Source organism: Centroberyx affinis, unplaced genomic scaffold (genome assembly GCF_046629955.1).
Source record: "Centroberyx affinis isolate AG114_WGS23_722 - 3 ecotype Tasmania unplaced genomic scaffold, CSIRO-AGI_Caff_v1 ptg000452l_1, whole genome shotgun sequence".
In the NCBI taxonomy this organism is placed as follows: domain Eukaryota; kingdom Metazoa; phylum Chordata; class Actinopteri; order Beryciformes; family Berycidae; genus Centroberyx; species Centroberyx affinis.
This window is the reverse complement of record NW_027279113.1, coordinates 132,157-147,551: the sequence shown is the minus strand read 5'-3', so window position 1 is coordinate 147,551 and position 15,395 is coordinate 132,157. Positions and strand designations below refer to the sequence as shown.

General features: G+C 38.7%; 1 protein-coding gene across 1 annotated transcript in view; it reads right to left on the bottom strand.

Annotated features, from left to right (window-relative positions):
* The window catches only part of tln1 (talin 1), a 111,398-nt gene extending 100,724 nt beyond the window's left edge, over positions 1-10,674 (bottom strand). Inside the window, exon 1 of the mRNA XM_071517048.1 lies at positions 10,536-10,674. The gene's annotated coding sequence lies outside the window, so the exon portion shown is untranslated. The remainder of the gene's footprint in view (positions 1-10,535) is intronic.
* Between the last annotated feature and the right edge of the window lie 4,721 nt (positions 10,675-15,395).

Sequence of the window (15,395 nt, the reverse complement as noted above, 5' to 3'; positions counted from 1 at the left end):
TTACACCCCCAGATGATAATGATAAAAATACAATCTTAGAAAGGTTCAGGAAATGTTTTATTAAGATGTGATGGTACATGCGCAAATTTCACTCCTCTGACACTGCAAGTTAACACCCTTTTTGATTAAAAAAAAAAAGCCTTTCAATCCAAATGTTGGTTTCTTTGGGTAAATAAGCCACTTGTGCCAGGTCAAATATTTTAGCTAAAGTTGAAATTAAGATGATATCCAGTTAAAAAAAAGACATGTGGTACAAATTTCTTACTGTGGTATGCCTTGAAGTGATATCATACATGCCTGTTGCAGTAAGTGTGATTTAATGTTTGGCTCTGACCTGCTAATTTTCACTCTCTGAAGCTGGTTGAGTTGTTACTGTCACAAGGTTTAAAGTATCTCTGGCCTATCTGAGTGTGAATTTAGCCTAAGTATGAAACTAGAAAGCTTCCTTAAATTTATTTTTCAGCACTTGCACATATTCAGGTTAAGCCTTTGAGCTTAAATTTGGCTTTCCTTAAAGAGTAAATATATATGTTAGCATGGAAGGAATCCCACCCTAAATATAATATTTACAGGAAAACCCATGTTACACAGTACCACACAGGAGGGACGGATGATGTGCTTATCTCACGATACGATACGCGATATGGGGTTCACATTCCATACAAGCACGATACAATGTAATAAATAAAAGTTCAATATTGACAACAAGGTACAATAATGTAAAAATGTCATTACAAAGTGCAAACAATATAATTTGGATGGAGAGTTTGTGATGGGCAATCCATCTCACTTGTGATTACTATAGCAGATAAAATGAAGCTAATATTGTGGTAAATGTTTCTGCCCTACGATAGGGCTGGGCGATAATTCAATATTATCATTTATCGTCTTTCAGTGGAATCATATCGTGATGATATGAAGATATTTTGATATCGTGACAGACATTTCTACTGTCTAAATTAATGATGACAAGCAAATTTTACTTAAAAACTCTCATAAAATGAGGTATGGTAGGAATATTATTTGAATATTTCTGTTTTGTTTGACATCACACCTAACATCACCATTCGGTTCAATGAGATGAGCATTAATTTGATTATTTAATGTGATTTTGCATACATGAACCATATCGTGATATATACTGATATCGAGAAAAATCCTTATGATTATCATGATATTGATTTCAATCATATCGCCCAGCCCTACCCTACGATACATACTGTCACTTTTTTGTATTATACTGAATTTCGATATATTGTCCCATCCCTAACCGACAGCTATCTGTTATCAGCATTGGCTTTGCCATGACCTGAAAACGGCTCTAAACCATACAAAACAATATGCGACTGATGGTGAAACCAACAACCTAAACCAGTGAAACCATGAGCAAGAATTTCCTTTGATGATGGTATGGCATGTTATAAAAGCATCCTAGGGGGTCCTAACCGTGAACGAAAAAGCTTTAAAAACTCCTGAAATTCCTGGATTTAGCACTCATTGCTTGAGGTTCCAGTGTTTCCCCTAGATTTTTTGTTAGTGGGAGTGGTAACACGGTCATTTTGGAGTTTGCCCGACAAATCAGACCTATGGAATACTACCCAAGCTACGCCTCCCATATGGTCTGACCATGGAAGTATTATATTATCTATTATCTATTATCTGACATCTATGCATTGGGTAATTATAAAACACATCTCCCAAATATGAATGCGAACATGGATATAACTGCAACAAAGTTACTTTTTTAGTTACAAGGCCTACATCAATACATCCATTTTTTTTTAAATAAACAGAACTAAGAGTCTAACAGCCCTGCGATACTGAATTTTGTGGAAGTGTTACTGCCAGGAATCGAACATGGGTCTCCCAATTTCGAGTCTGCAATCTAACTCCCTATGGCACACTTTCACCCACATGACCAAAAGTGGTGAACGGAGCCACAGACCGACCGAGCAGTCCATAGAGCCCATGCTGCCGCTGGCCTAAAAATGCAAATCCAGCTCACCTTGCTCATTAGTTGGATATATAACCCAAACACTTTTGCCAAATCCAGAGGGTAGCAAAGCGAAAACATTCTCACCCCTTGATAAACCAATCAAACCCTGCTTTTGTTGCTCCTTGAGGGTATGGGGAAAGTCTAAGCCATACTTTATAGCCATTCTTGTAAGGAAAAGCTGTACTGGTCAATGTTTACACCTCTTCATCATGTACAATAATACCTGCCTAAAATCACCTGTGTTATCAAAGCAACAAGCTGTGAGTAAGCAAAGTGTATGGGGGGTAGGGCTGGGCGATAATTCAATATTATCGTTTATCATCTTTCAGTGGAATCATATCCTGATGATATGAAGATATTTTGATATCGTGACACACATTTCTGCTGTCTAAATTGATGATGACAAGCAAATTTTACTTAAAAACTCTCATAAAATGAGATATGGTAGGAATATTATTTGAATATTTCTGTTTTGTTTGACATCACACCTAACATTACCATTCGGTTCAATGAGATGAACATTCATTTGATTATTTAACGTGATTTTGCATACATGAACCATATCGTGATATATATTGATATCGAGAAAAATCCTTATGATTATCATGATATTGATTTCAACCATATCGCCCAGCCCTAATGGGGGGCTTTTATTTTGAAGGTCAGCTTCCATGGCCAGATGCGTTTACACTGAGGAGAAAACGTAGCTAGTACACACAGATGCAGAATATCGGCTTATAATCAGACAATGCGTAGATCACACACATTCACAAACATGGCTGCCGTACTTCCGCAGGGTAAAGCTCGGTTCTCACCATTGGCAGCAATGTTAAAAAGCCAACTTTCTGTCGCCCATAACTCTGTCTTTGATGACTGATTTGTGTTTCAACATAATGTATAACACAATACAGGTGTGGTCACTGACATATCTTTCTGTTTCTGTTGTTAGATGACTGCGCAAGTAACTGTGATTGAGGCTCACAAAACGCTAACTGGCTGACGCTAATTTCTGTACTGTCAGCATTTTGTGACCCTCGACTAAATCACTTTTTTTATAGTTGCCCAGTCGCAATTGACATATTCTGTCAAATAATCGCAATTTGATTTTTTTGTCAATATCGTTCAGCCCTATTCAGGAGGGGCGGTAAGTGGCGTTGGCGGGGTGGGCCGCCCCTCCAAGGCATTGTGGGAAGGGGAAACACTGGGTGTACTGACAGACAATATGACAGAATAGAGCCTCCAGGTCCATTTGTCTGGGAACAAAAAACATAAAACATTGTTGAGCTCAATGTGATTATCTACCAAGACAAAAAAAACTGTCCATAAACACACAAACTGCCTGCCAAATGAGATAGGGCTGAACAATTAATCCAAATTTTATGGAAATCGCAATATGGCCTACTACAATTTTCAAATCGCAGGAGGTGCAATATTTGTTAAAGGCAAAATGTGTCAAAATAGCATTTTAAATGAAATATTGTCGTGCTGCAGAGATGTCCTGGCCTACACATCATATTCTACAGACTTAAGAAAACATCTTTGTTTGGTACAGATCCCCGCAAAAATCACACCATAATCATTTTAATGCGTTTTTCAATGAAAATGAGAATAATGATGTAAAAATGATCATTCCCTCTAATATCGCAAATCATATCACAATTGCAATATCAGTCAAATTAATCGCAATTAGATATTTTTTAAAAATCGTTCAGCCCTAAAATGAGAGCTGCAAAAGAGAGTAAAATTGAAAATGGCCAGACACTTTTCATGACCACGGTTCAAAGTTGTGAGATGTTGGTGGTGCACTTCCTGTTGACATTGCTTTCGCTATGCTTCCTGTTCCCTTGAGGTTTGTGACGATATCACTCAAATATATAAGCCCAAGTCCACCAATTAGCCCAGATCATATCGAATATTGCACAAAATCAGGTCATGAATTCTTCATAAGCACTATTATGTTCATGCATGTTGAGAAGTCTTTGTGCAATTCAGCTATTTAACTGTCAGCTCTACCAGTCGAAGCAAACTGAGAGCTATGAGAATCAGCACCTACATTGCACATTCACATTGTGGTTATTTCTGTGACTCTATTACCCAGAGTGGCTTTCAATTAGGCCAACAGTAGAATAAGCTTCAATTCCTTGATCAGCAACATTACAAGCAACTAATAATGAAGTCAAAGGTCGCTTCTGGTACTCAGTGGACAAAGGCAGCCTTCATTCCCCACAATCCACTACAATGGCACACAGTGAGGCCCTTCAATGGCACAATGTGGCATCAGATATCTGCAAGTCTCTGGCATGCTTATGTTATTCACTGACAAAATGAATATAAGCTACAATCAAGCCTAATATAGTGCATCAACAACAATTGATGTTGGCTCATGTTTGTCTTGATGCATTGTTCTGACTCTGTATACCAGCAAATCAAACCATATTATATGGTTAATTTAACAGTAAATGCTGGTGTCATTTAAAGTTACAGCACATTTATTACTGTATATGTCTACTTTACATTTCCTGCAGACATTTTGCAAACATATGACATATGTAATTCGATTTTTTTTAATATCTACTTGTTTGTCACTCGTTTTTAAAATACAAACTTTACAGCGTAAATCCTAGCTTGAAATGAACTGCTGTCTCGGCTTACAAGGACGGCCTAAATAAGGGCATGGATGTGACAATAAAGTTTGTAAGGCGGCATGTTTTTGAGGGATTATTTCCTGGCAGAGACTTCCGTTTCTTCCGGTGGGTGTCAGGTGATTGACAGGCAGCAGAGCGTCATGAAACGTGCACACTGATATGAAAACGCTCAACTCGGGCACAATGAAATAAGGATACAACAGAAACTTTACCGAAGCCAATGGAGGCTTAGTGTCTGTGGAAGTTGTTTTTTTATACTGTACCACAATGAGACAGCACCAAAATCCAATCCAATCCAGCTATGAGCGTGTTCACGTGAAAGAGGCGGGGTTTGTAACAAATAGCCAATCACATGGATAGATCCAGAGCAGTGTATTTAATATAAGATGAAACTATTCATTCCCATGGGGAAATTGGGTAATTGCAGCAGCAAAAGTAATATGATTCAGCAGGGAAAAGGAAATATGATATACGCACATAACTAGAATATAAAGAGAAGCAATAAAAATGGCAGAACATAATAAAATAATCAAACAATAAAAACAATAGACTTTAATAAATCATCAATCACTGCCTGTCATTAAGACACAATGTTCATTCTTCTCATTGACACAACATTGTGTCATCACATTGAGGCTGTGAAAAGCTTTCATATTCCCAAAGTCGGCCTCATGTTGGCCTGGGCTGTGCTGATGGAATACAACATGAATCACTCTCGGGCATCCTATGAAAGAATTGCAGCACAGTTCAAATGCAACAGTAGGCCTATATTGCATTCACTATTGATAACTATGGTCAACTAAGGTGAGCTACCTGTTATTTGTAGAGATGCACCGATTGCAATTTTCTTGGCCGATTCCGATTTCCGATTTTTTAAAAGTCTGACCTGCCGATTCCGATTTTGGCCGATTCCGATTTTCTTTCTAAGAACTATAATTGACAGCACACACAAACATTTTTGTAACGTTTCTTTAATGGAAAATTAAAATTCAATTGTATGTTCATAATAAAACATTGCCTATTAATAACTTACATTTTCTCCAAAACTGCACCAGGTTACAGGACCTTCTCTCACTCTCACTCAAACAAATCTCAAAATAAAAAAGTGCTCCAGGTTACTGGACAGAGCTTTTTTGAACAAATAAAATCCAAATGAAAATGAATTGCAGTATATCCCACTTTATACTTTCCCGAAAGAAAACAGGTGCAACAGATCTATATAACAACACACGGACTATTACTATTATGGACTATTATACAACAGGTAGTTCCAACCAAGCAATCTGATTGGTCAACTAGACATTTAGAACGTGATCAAATCAGCATGACAGCACACCTAGCCGTGCTCATCACTAAATATTACTCCGCCATATTATCATACAATATATTTAAATATAACGCTACGCTAACTCTGTTCAGCCTTGATGTTACCAGACGCTCTGGCATCCTCCATCAGCTGTGCCGGTGAGTCGGTGACACGGCGCTACTAGCTTAAAAATACATGTGAAGTTCGCAGACATAGTAGCTAAATCTGTCCATGGAAAAATTATTTTTTTCAGCAGATATCTTAGTTACAACAAGATTGAGCTAGCAAGGCAGTTTTGTGTTTATATGTGTGGTATTTATTCAGTTTGGGAAATCCCGCGATCTCTAGAAAGCATTAGCTCAAGTTGGCTGGCTGACTCAACAGGGACTAGAAATCGTCTCTGTTGCTAGGTCGTTACTAAGGCTCCGCCTACTTGCTGGAGTAGTAAACTAGGTTCCATTACATAGGAGTCTACTGACGTGACTGATTGTTTTCCAGTTATTAGTCAGACCCCATGTATTTCCAGGGAAACGGAGATAACACTAGCAAAAAGTTTTTTATTTTGAGAGCGAATTGCCCCACAATATGAATACATTTTGTTTATATCTTTTATTTTGTTGGTAACTGTTGTATAATCGCAATATTACACTCGAGGGTGTGCTTTACCGTCATTATTGGCACGACAGTGATGCGGTCAGGACCGAGGCGCTTGCGCCAAGGTCGCACACCCTCTCGTGTAATATTGCTTAATTACAGCGGAGTTTTTACCGTTGTCTTAAATTTGACCGGCACAGAATCGGATATATGAGACTGATCGGCCGGTCACCGGTCATGGCCGATCAGCTGAAAACCGGCCGATTCCGGTCACCGGCCGATCAATCGGTGCATCTCTAGTTATTTGTTAGAAGCCCTGTCTTATAGCCAGAGTGGGTCAATGGCCTGGAAATGCTACAAACATTTTATTCTACCAGTGTTTTTTAATGCATTGCGTACCGTCAACAAATCCTGTGAAAATAACAAAATCAGCAATGATTTTGTTTTGCCAACAAGTCTCGTCCATGTAGCCAGTGCCCAACGAAGCCATGTCCCAGCAGCCATAGAACTCCATTGTATTAAAAAAACGACTAAAAACCCGTCACAGAGCGATTTTTAAAATTGAAACTACGTCTTTGTGAGCTGTATTTAAAGGTTTTTAGTTTCCAATTGGAGCCAATGACTTCCGGGTTGACGGCTAAAAGCTGTTATTTTTCATAGGATTTGTTGATGGTAAGTAATGCATTAAAAAAACACCAGCCTAGGGCCCTGGTGGCTCACCGAGTAGGGCGCGTACCATTTGGCTCAGGCCTCCCCGCAGCGACCGGGGTTCAAATCCGACCCGTGGTCCTTTGCTGCATGTCCTCCCCTCGCTCTCTCTCCCATACCTTCCTGTCTCTCTCTCACTATATCTCTCATAAAAATGCCAAAAATAAATCTTAATAAAAAAAAAACACCAGCCTTATCATTTGAATTGCATAACAGCCACATGAGAGTGGGTGGGTGGTGAACTTTATTGAATTATTTAAATTGTATTTAACTTCAATATATCACAGCCTGTTGTAGATTATGGATTAATTATGTGTCCTTACTGGCAGTGAGAGCAGTGTGTCCACTGGAATCCAATGATGAACAGGGGCAATATGCAAGTCTTTGCACTGCACTCATGTTAACTTTGAGTGTTGGGCAGATTTACACATCTCCCATAACTAAAAAGTGTTACGTTACTGTTCAAATACTCTTGAAAACAGGTTAACAACAACTTCAAGAAAAAAGCCCCACCAATGGAACCCCTGATAATTAACAACACAGCTGTCTGCACAGTAGAGTCATTTAAATTTCTTGACTACTCATCACTTCAACAGCTTCTTTCCTAAAGCAGTCAACCTGGTCCATCAAAAGGACTGCGCACATCCAAACCCCCCCTCCAACGACACAAGCACTACTCACACTGTATGTGCCTAGCACTTTATGTGGTATTTATGTGGATTGCTGGCTTGTGCTTGCGTGGTATGATTCTGTGTGTAGCGCATTATTGGTTGTTCTCTCTGCTTTTGCTGTTTGTTTTTGTCTATAAAATGTCAGAAAATGGTGAAAAATGTCGATCGGTGTTTCCCAAAGCCCAAGATGACATCCTCAAATGTCTTGTTTTGTCCACAACCCAAAGATATTCAGTTTACTGTCATAGAGGAGGAAAGAAACCAGAAAATATTCACATTTAAGAGGCTGGAATCAGAGAATTTTGACTTATTTTTCTTAAGAAATTACTCAAACCGATTAATCGATTATCAAAATAGTTGGCGATTAATTTAATAGTCAATTAATCGTTGCACCTATAACCAGAAACGTTAGTTACACTAAGCTGTGAAGATACCATATACTATTTTAGCAGTCAGCAGATGACATGCGTCAAATGCTGCTCAGAAAGCAGCATAGTGTTAAGCTGACTCATTGAAATCCACAGCAGCCACCTTTCCATGCAACTGTCAAGCAAATAGCAAAGTGTCACAAAAATTAAAATGTGAACTATGTGTATTTCCATCAGCTAGAGCGAAGTGAATAAACTTCAAGGCTGAACATGAAATGTGGCTACATCAGAAAATACACATCCACCCAAAAATGGAAAGCTTTGCTTAATGTTGGGCAAATTTGTTCGTCGTTATCAGCTTACGTTGATCATATTTCATGCTGTTTGAGGACAAAAACAAAGAAATGCACTTGGTGAAATTGTAATGCATCAACTAATGGTCATACAACCATGATGGAGACTTATGCTACTCTACACCCTGCAGACAGGTGGGTTTGGAAGGATACAGGCAGCAGTGTATTTCAACACTTACTTCAGCCTATTATGCAATAAACACAGATGTGTGGACATGAGTGACTGAGTGCACACACCTAGGCCTGCACAAACACATAGCCCTACACTCCATGCTTGTTTGCCACAATACTGAATAAGGCCTTAGTTTCAGGTAAGTGATATGCAATTGCTTCCTGCTTTTGTCTGAAATGACGGCGTCTTGACTGCGGCTGATATGATGAGGTGAAATGCTGTTGGATCTCTTTGGATTCTTTCTTCAGCCGTAAAGCTCTCTCTCGTTTCCAGTTGAATTTAGACTTGATTTTTGGGACATTTCTGTCAGTGTAAGTCTGGGTGGGGCTATTGGTTTACCTCCACTAAGTAGTAGTTTTCTTATGGACTTGATATACTTTGCTTAATTATGTCATTTACGATATCTTATTTGATATGTTTAAGTTGAAGTGAAGACCTTCATTTGGGCATTTAGTTGCCATCATTATTCAGTACAGTAACCTTCAGTTCCTTCATCACCAACATTACAAGCAACCAATAGTGAGGAGGTCATGGGTCAGAGGTCACAGCACCCAGACAATAGATGGAACAAATATTCCCTAGAATTATCATGAATGATAGAGAGGTGCTTGGAGATAAATGTGTAAGAGCTAGGTACAGAGATAGAAGGGATTTTTTTTTTTTTTTAATTCACCAACATGTGTACCATTCTAATGCATATCATGTGCCAACATGTAACGTGCCCGCAGCACTGTGTAAAAATTGCTGACTAGGCCTCACAGAATCCTTCCATACCAAGTGCACTGTGGTTTTTGGTATCCAAATGCAACCCTGTCCTTTAACTTAGGACTGTCTTTAAGTCCCCAAGCAAGTCACCTCTCCCTGTCACACACCGCATTCCAATGGTGTGAGAATGCATACCCAGCGGCTATATTCTATTGCTTGTCTGAAGGCTGCGCAACACACACACACAACACTTTTGGTTTGTTGAAGCAATACAACAGAAAAGTTATATGAGGTCATTGGTCAACCAGTCTGTGTAGCCTACACAATGAGGGTTATAAAGCCAAACTCTATAAAACAATCCAATGTTAAAGACTTCGGTTATGCAAGCATGCAGCGGCCTGTATCTATTAGCCAAATATGCTTATTAAAATCTCGGTACACGGCAATTTTTTCAAGTTATCGTAACTGGAGACCTTAGCACAGAAAAAAAACACGGGACTAGTTGGGCAGGCAATGTTTGAATGGAGATTAGCTTTAGCCAACCCGCAAAGAATTCAGAATTCAGAACAGAACAGTTTTAAAGTTACTAGGGAAGTGTGGCAGCGGTTTCAAGTGAACTATTTCTTTACAATAGGCCTACGTAACGTTAACGGAGACTTCACAACGTCTCAAGGAAAAATACACTTCCCCTTGCCATATCTAAATGATAGACGCCCAGAACTAAGGGATAATTTAACATAACATTGCAGATATAGGCACACAGTAGTACGCACGTAGCTACGTAAACCAGCAGAGAAGTTAGTTTCTATATGGGGTTTATGTTCAAAAGGCAGCACAGGTTTTTTATACTATATCAGTATGTTTATCTGCATAGGCTATAGTAGTTATGGCTCATACATTAGTAGCCTATGTTAGTTTAGTTTTAGTTAGTTTTCTGGTTTCCACACCAAGTCTCTGCTGACGTCATGGAGTTCTAGAACGGTGGAAACTGTTAAAACTAGAAACATTTTGTCTGACCTGAGCGCGTGGGTCCACTTGGGCCGACAGCCTCTCCGACTCTAAAAACCAAAAACGTTGAAGATATTTCCTTTTCTTCCGTTACAAATCAGGTTTTTTAAACAAGGGAAAACACCAGTTAGTTTTTTTTTTTCTCGGCTCCCTCCCTATCCGTTTTCAGAGGCGGTAGTTAAACTCCACCCTCCGTCGCCGTGGGGCGGTGTCGCACTTGCGTGGAGTTAGTGTTGAGTCAACATCTTCCTACTACGCCAACATCCGTGACAACTCAGCCCCAACATACAGCAGCGGTCACTTCATTGTAATCAACTGACCACACCTAATATAGACATTTGACAGAACTGTCCAATATATGAACAGAAATGCTTTCTTCTGTGTTGTCAAAGCTCTTGAAAGTAAAACACAAGCATGTCAGGAAATAATTGTATTATTTCGTCAACTTATTGCCCAAATATACTTCATTTTCTAATGTGGCTTGTCAATTGTGCAAAACCGTCGAGTCCATCGGGGTCTTCTAAAAATGCATTCATGTTGCCATCATGTGGTATGATATAGTTAATACAGTTCATTTTTAGGTCAATAGTTCTCGACAGCAGCAACAGCAGATAGGATTTCTAAACATGTGTAATCATAACTTAACAGTATGGGATAGAGCTAACACAGCTAACCCATTATGAACCAGCAACATAACCTAGGACTTTTTGTAGGCTATTGGAGTAGCTTCCCAGGTGTGTTCTTGATTGCCATTATTTATTCAACTCATTCTTCTTTTTCCGCCCAAAAATAAAATACAATAAACTGTTTTCCAACACATGCAACACACTAATGATGGATTGTTAAGAGCAGGTGATGTCACCAACTGTCATGTAGGCTATGGCATGTAACAGTTCGACAAGCTACAGTTAATGAAGACATAATTATTTGTAATATCATCTTTTTAGATAATATATTTAATGACAAGATTATCAGAGAAATGCTAAACAGGAAGTCTACCCCAGCAGCTATGTAAATGGGCTTCTCAATATGAAGTTGACTGGAACAAAGCCTGAACCACTCCACACCTTTTCTTTGTTACTAAGGTCAAAGAGATCTCAAGGTGATCTCTAAATATTATCCCAATATTAAAAAGGAATGCTGTTTTTGTGATTTGGAATGTGAATCCAGGCACAGTGCTGTGGGTGGGCCTAACAGGCCTGGGCAAACCCACTTGTACCACTGGCCCATTCTAAAATGACAGTGGGGAGAAACTTTTTTTTTTTTTTTTAACTTTTATTTTCAATTATTTTAATTAACATTTAAATGCACAATAAAGACTGAAAATGAAAAATGTCCTCTACCTTTCTAAAAAAAAAAAAAATAATAAAAAAACAATTGACCAATCACAACAGCCCCTTACATGAGCTGATGCATCAACTTTCTTTGATACTGTCCACTCATTGCACACCTTCATGGGTGGCAGTCAACAACAAGCTTGTTTCCTCGACACACAAAGGGAAAAAGTACCCTGATTGGAGATCAATGGAATTAGAGTGAGGATATGATACAAGGTTGGAGTTCCAGATCGACAGCAGCATGTAAAGTGTTCACTCTTTATGACATAATTCTAGAAGTCAGAGTATGCAGAGGAGGGCATAGGCGTTACTACAGCAGACAGTTATATTCCTCCTTGTACTCTTTAAAGAACTGTTCAATAAGTCAGACTTTGCAACCAAAGGCCAAGAGTCCATCAACGTATCAGTAAATTTGATTGAAATCATGAACAATCACTGATAGACATCCGCTCTACTGACGGAGGTAACAGTGAATTCCTTAAGATGCTGGCAATGACGAATAAAATCATGAGGGATAATATCGATCGATAATATCGTTGGGAAATATCCTTGCCTTTCTGCTCATGAAATCTCCCTAGTTGATTCGGGGAAAGTTATTGCCTTGCTGGGAAAGTCTATGGGTCAGGAGGAGTGACAATGACTATGTTGAACCAACTAATAGACTGGCAGTTTATTAGCCTATTTTTTTTTTTTGTCTGTTGTTTTTTTGGTTTGTGTTTTATGTTGCTGTAGCAACACGTCAGCTTCCAGCAGTGTAGAATGCCGGTGTCAATGGTTTAGAACGCCAATCAGTTGTTTTTGAGATAAGAGGCACAGTAATGGCAAACATATTTGGTAGACACATTTGGCATGACAGAGCCATAATACCTACTGTAAATTAATGAAATAAAAGACATCTTTTTGTTAACTGGCCACATGCTGAGAAATTCTGGAAGGACATCAGAGATTATCTTGTGACAGTTTGACTGAAGGGTTGGGGTCCCAGTCAAGTCAAAAAGTAAAAAATGTTCACATCATACACCCTACAACACAGCATAAGACCTAACTGTAAAACCCACAACTCACAACAACAAAAAAAAGTCAAACATTTGACAGGTGGAGACTTTTTTCCCCCACACTTTCAAGGGTCAGGGGTGATGAAGGTGTGGAAAATGTTGCAATAGCTGAAACCATGTTGAGTGTTAAAGGCACTGGAAGAGGGAGCTTCATAGCCAGCAAAAGCGTACATAATCAAAGGTTACAATAATCATTTATAGCATTTTAATAGTAAATGAAAAAAGATTTTTTTTGTTAATGGATTATAAAAAAAAAGTCAGCCTATTTAAATGACAGGGCCGTGCACAGACATTGTAGGGGGCAGGTGCCCAAGCGAAAAAAAAAGGGCACCCCTCTCATAATTATTTATAAAAAATAAAGTTACATACACTCGCACATCTTTTACTTACTTACATATTTATTTATTTCAATACCCATACACTCATGCAGATGTTTAATACTCAACAGATTTCTACAAAATTACTGTATCAATTCACACAGAGACAATGGTCTTTAGCGTTCACTATTTCTACATGCCTCTTTCAACATGACTCTGCTCTGGACTCTGACCTTTTTTCTTCATCTGTGATGGGTTCTGTATCAGGTGGCAATACATCTCCTTCATCCTCCTTACTGCTAGATGGCCTGATCCAGGACAGAAGAGAGCTGCTGCCCTGGGCTGCCTGCTGTAGCTCCTTTTCTTTCTGTTTTCTTAGCCTGTCCTTTTTTGGCATTATGCTGCAATTGGTAAATGAGCAAAATCAATGTTGTGCATGATAATTAAGGGTTAATCTCCCAAAAATAGACCAACACGATATGATATTTATTTGGGTAAGACTGCTTGGTGACAGAGTCGATGCATTATAACAGTAAGCCTCACCAGACTGTAACTGTCATTGGCCCAACTTCAAGTACCCTACCACATAGCTACTTTTTCTGCAGACAAATTTTAATGGGCTATTTGTCATTTGGCAATGTTTTAATAATATTTAAGGTAAATACATGATATAGATTACTGCAAGTGTTGTAATGTAGACCTAACTTATATAAGGTTAGTACAAAATACTAATATTCAGCTAAAGTAGGTTCATGTCTGATTTAGAATCGCCAAACCACTTTGTGTAGTTAAAATAAATTGTGGGCCTATAATAAGATTTCAATAAAATTAGATTAACACTTAAACTTTAAAATCTGAGCTTGTAAAGGCCCTGGACTATTGTATTGAAATGACAATAAGTTGGCTTGCCTAGAACTACCAGTAAATTTTGTGTCACAGGAGTAAGAATCGATAATTTACTAAGCTATATCTTAAAGCTTTTGCTAATCAGTATGAGCATGTACAGTGGACGAATCATATATTTGCACATTTTCTTGTGACGGGTGACAGGTCGGCTAACGTTTCTAATATCCAAATATGATTGCATAGACTATTAACCACGTAATGCATATTTATTTGTTTCAGTTGCCTGACACAGGAACTAGCCTACCGGAGTTCACTCATTTTCATTGACGACGCTATTTTACGCCAGACTAGCTTGCTTGTTGTTAAGCTTAATGGTGGGCTATTGCCTAAGTTAGGCTGGCTGTATTGAGATGTTTTAATAGTGGTTTAATTTCACAACAGTGACAAACAATGCCAAGGCTTAGGGCAAACACTATTGTTTTAATTAGAACTCAAATGCAATTGTCAGGCATTACAACATGCTTTTAATTGAGAATTGATGCCATGGGCCAAATTTAAAAACTAAAATATAAAATTAGAAAAAGAAATAGAAAAAAAAATGTCTTGCAAAAAGGGCACTTATCTAGTCAGAGGCCAAAAGGGCAAGTGCTTGAGCACCACCTGGTGTCTATCTGTGCACGTGCCTGTTAAATGACCAGTTATGACTGCTGTTACTTCACTGCTTTAGAGTTGAGCATCTGTGGCGTGATTTCTGGGCCAGTGTAACTCACTTGTACTACAAGATGACTTGTGTTCCTTCCACGCCTGACAGATGCCCTTCACACCTTTACAGAAAGCTGGGACAATCATACCTTACGGTCTGAAGGTGGACTCACCCCTAACCAGCTCTGGGTTTTGGGACACATGCTGAACCCTTCTGGTGACACTGAGGAAGATTTGCAGGTTTGTTTAAAATACCACTCTAAGCAGTCTAGATTGTTATACCTGTGTTCTTGGCTGTGTTTTCCAGTATTAGGGTAAACGTCCCTATTAAGCCCACATACCATATAAGCCCACTTGCAACTTCTGAGTCAAATACAAAAAAAACTACATCATCATCTTTTGCTGTGTGATGTTTCTTCCAATGAAGCTACTTGTTACATAAATGACACTTTTTATTGTAAGCCAATCAGATTTGTCGATATTGAGTTATCAAAGCACATGTGTGCTTTGATCTGATCCCAGAAGAAGTTGCAAAAAAACTTTGGTGATTTTGGTACCCTCAGAAGATAACATTTTTTTTGCATATTTCTACTCCTGTTTTTGGTAAGTACT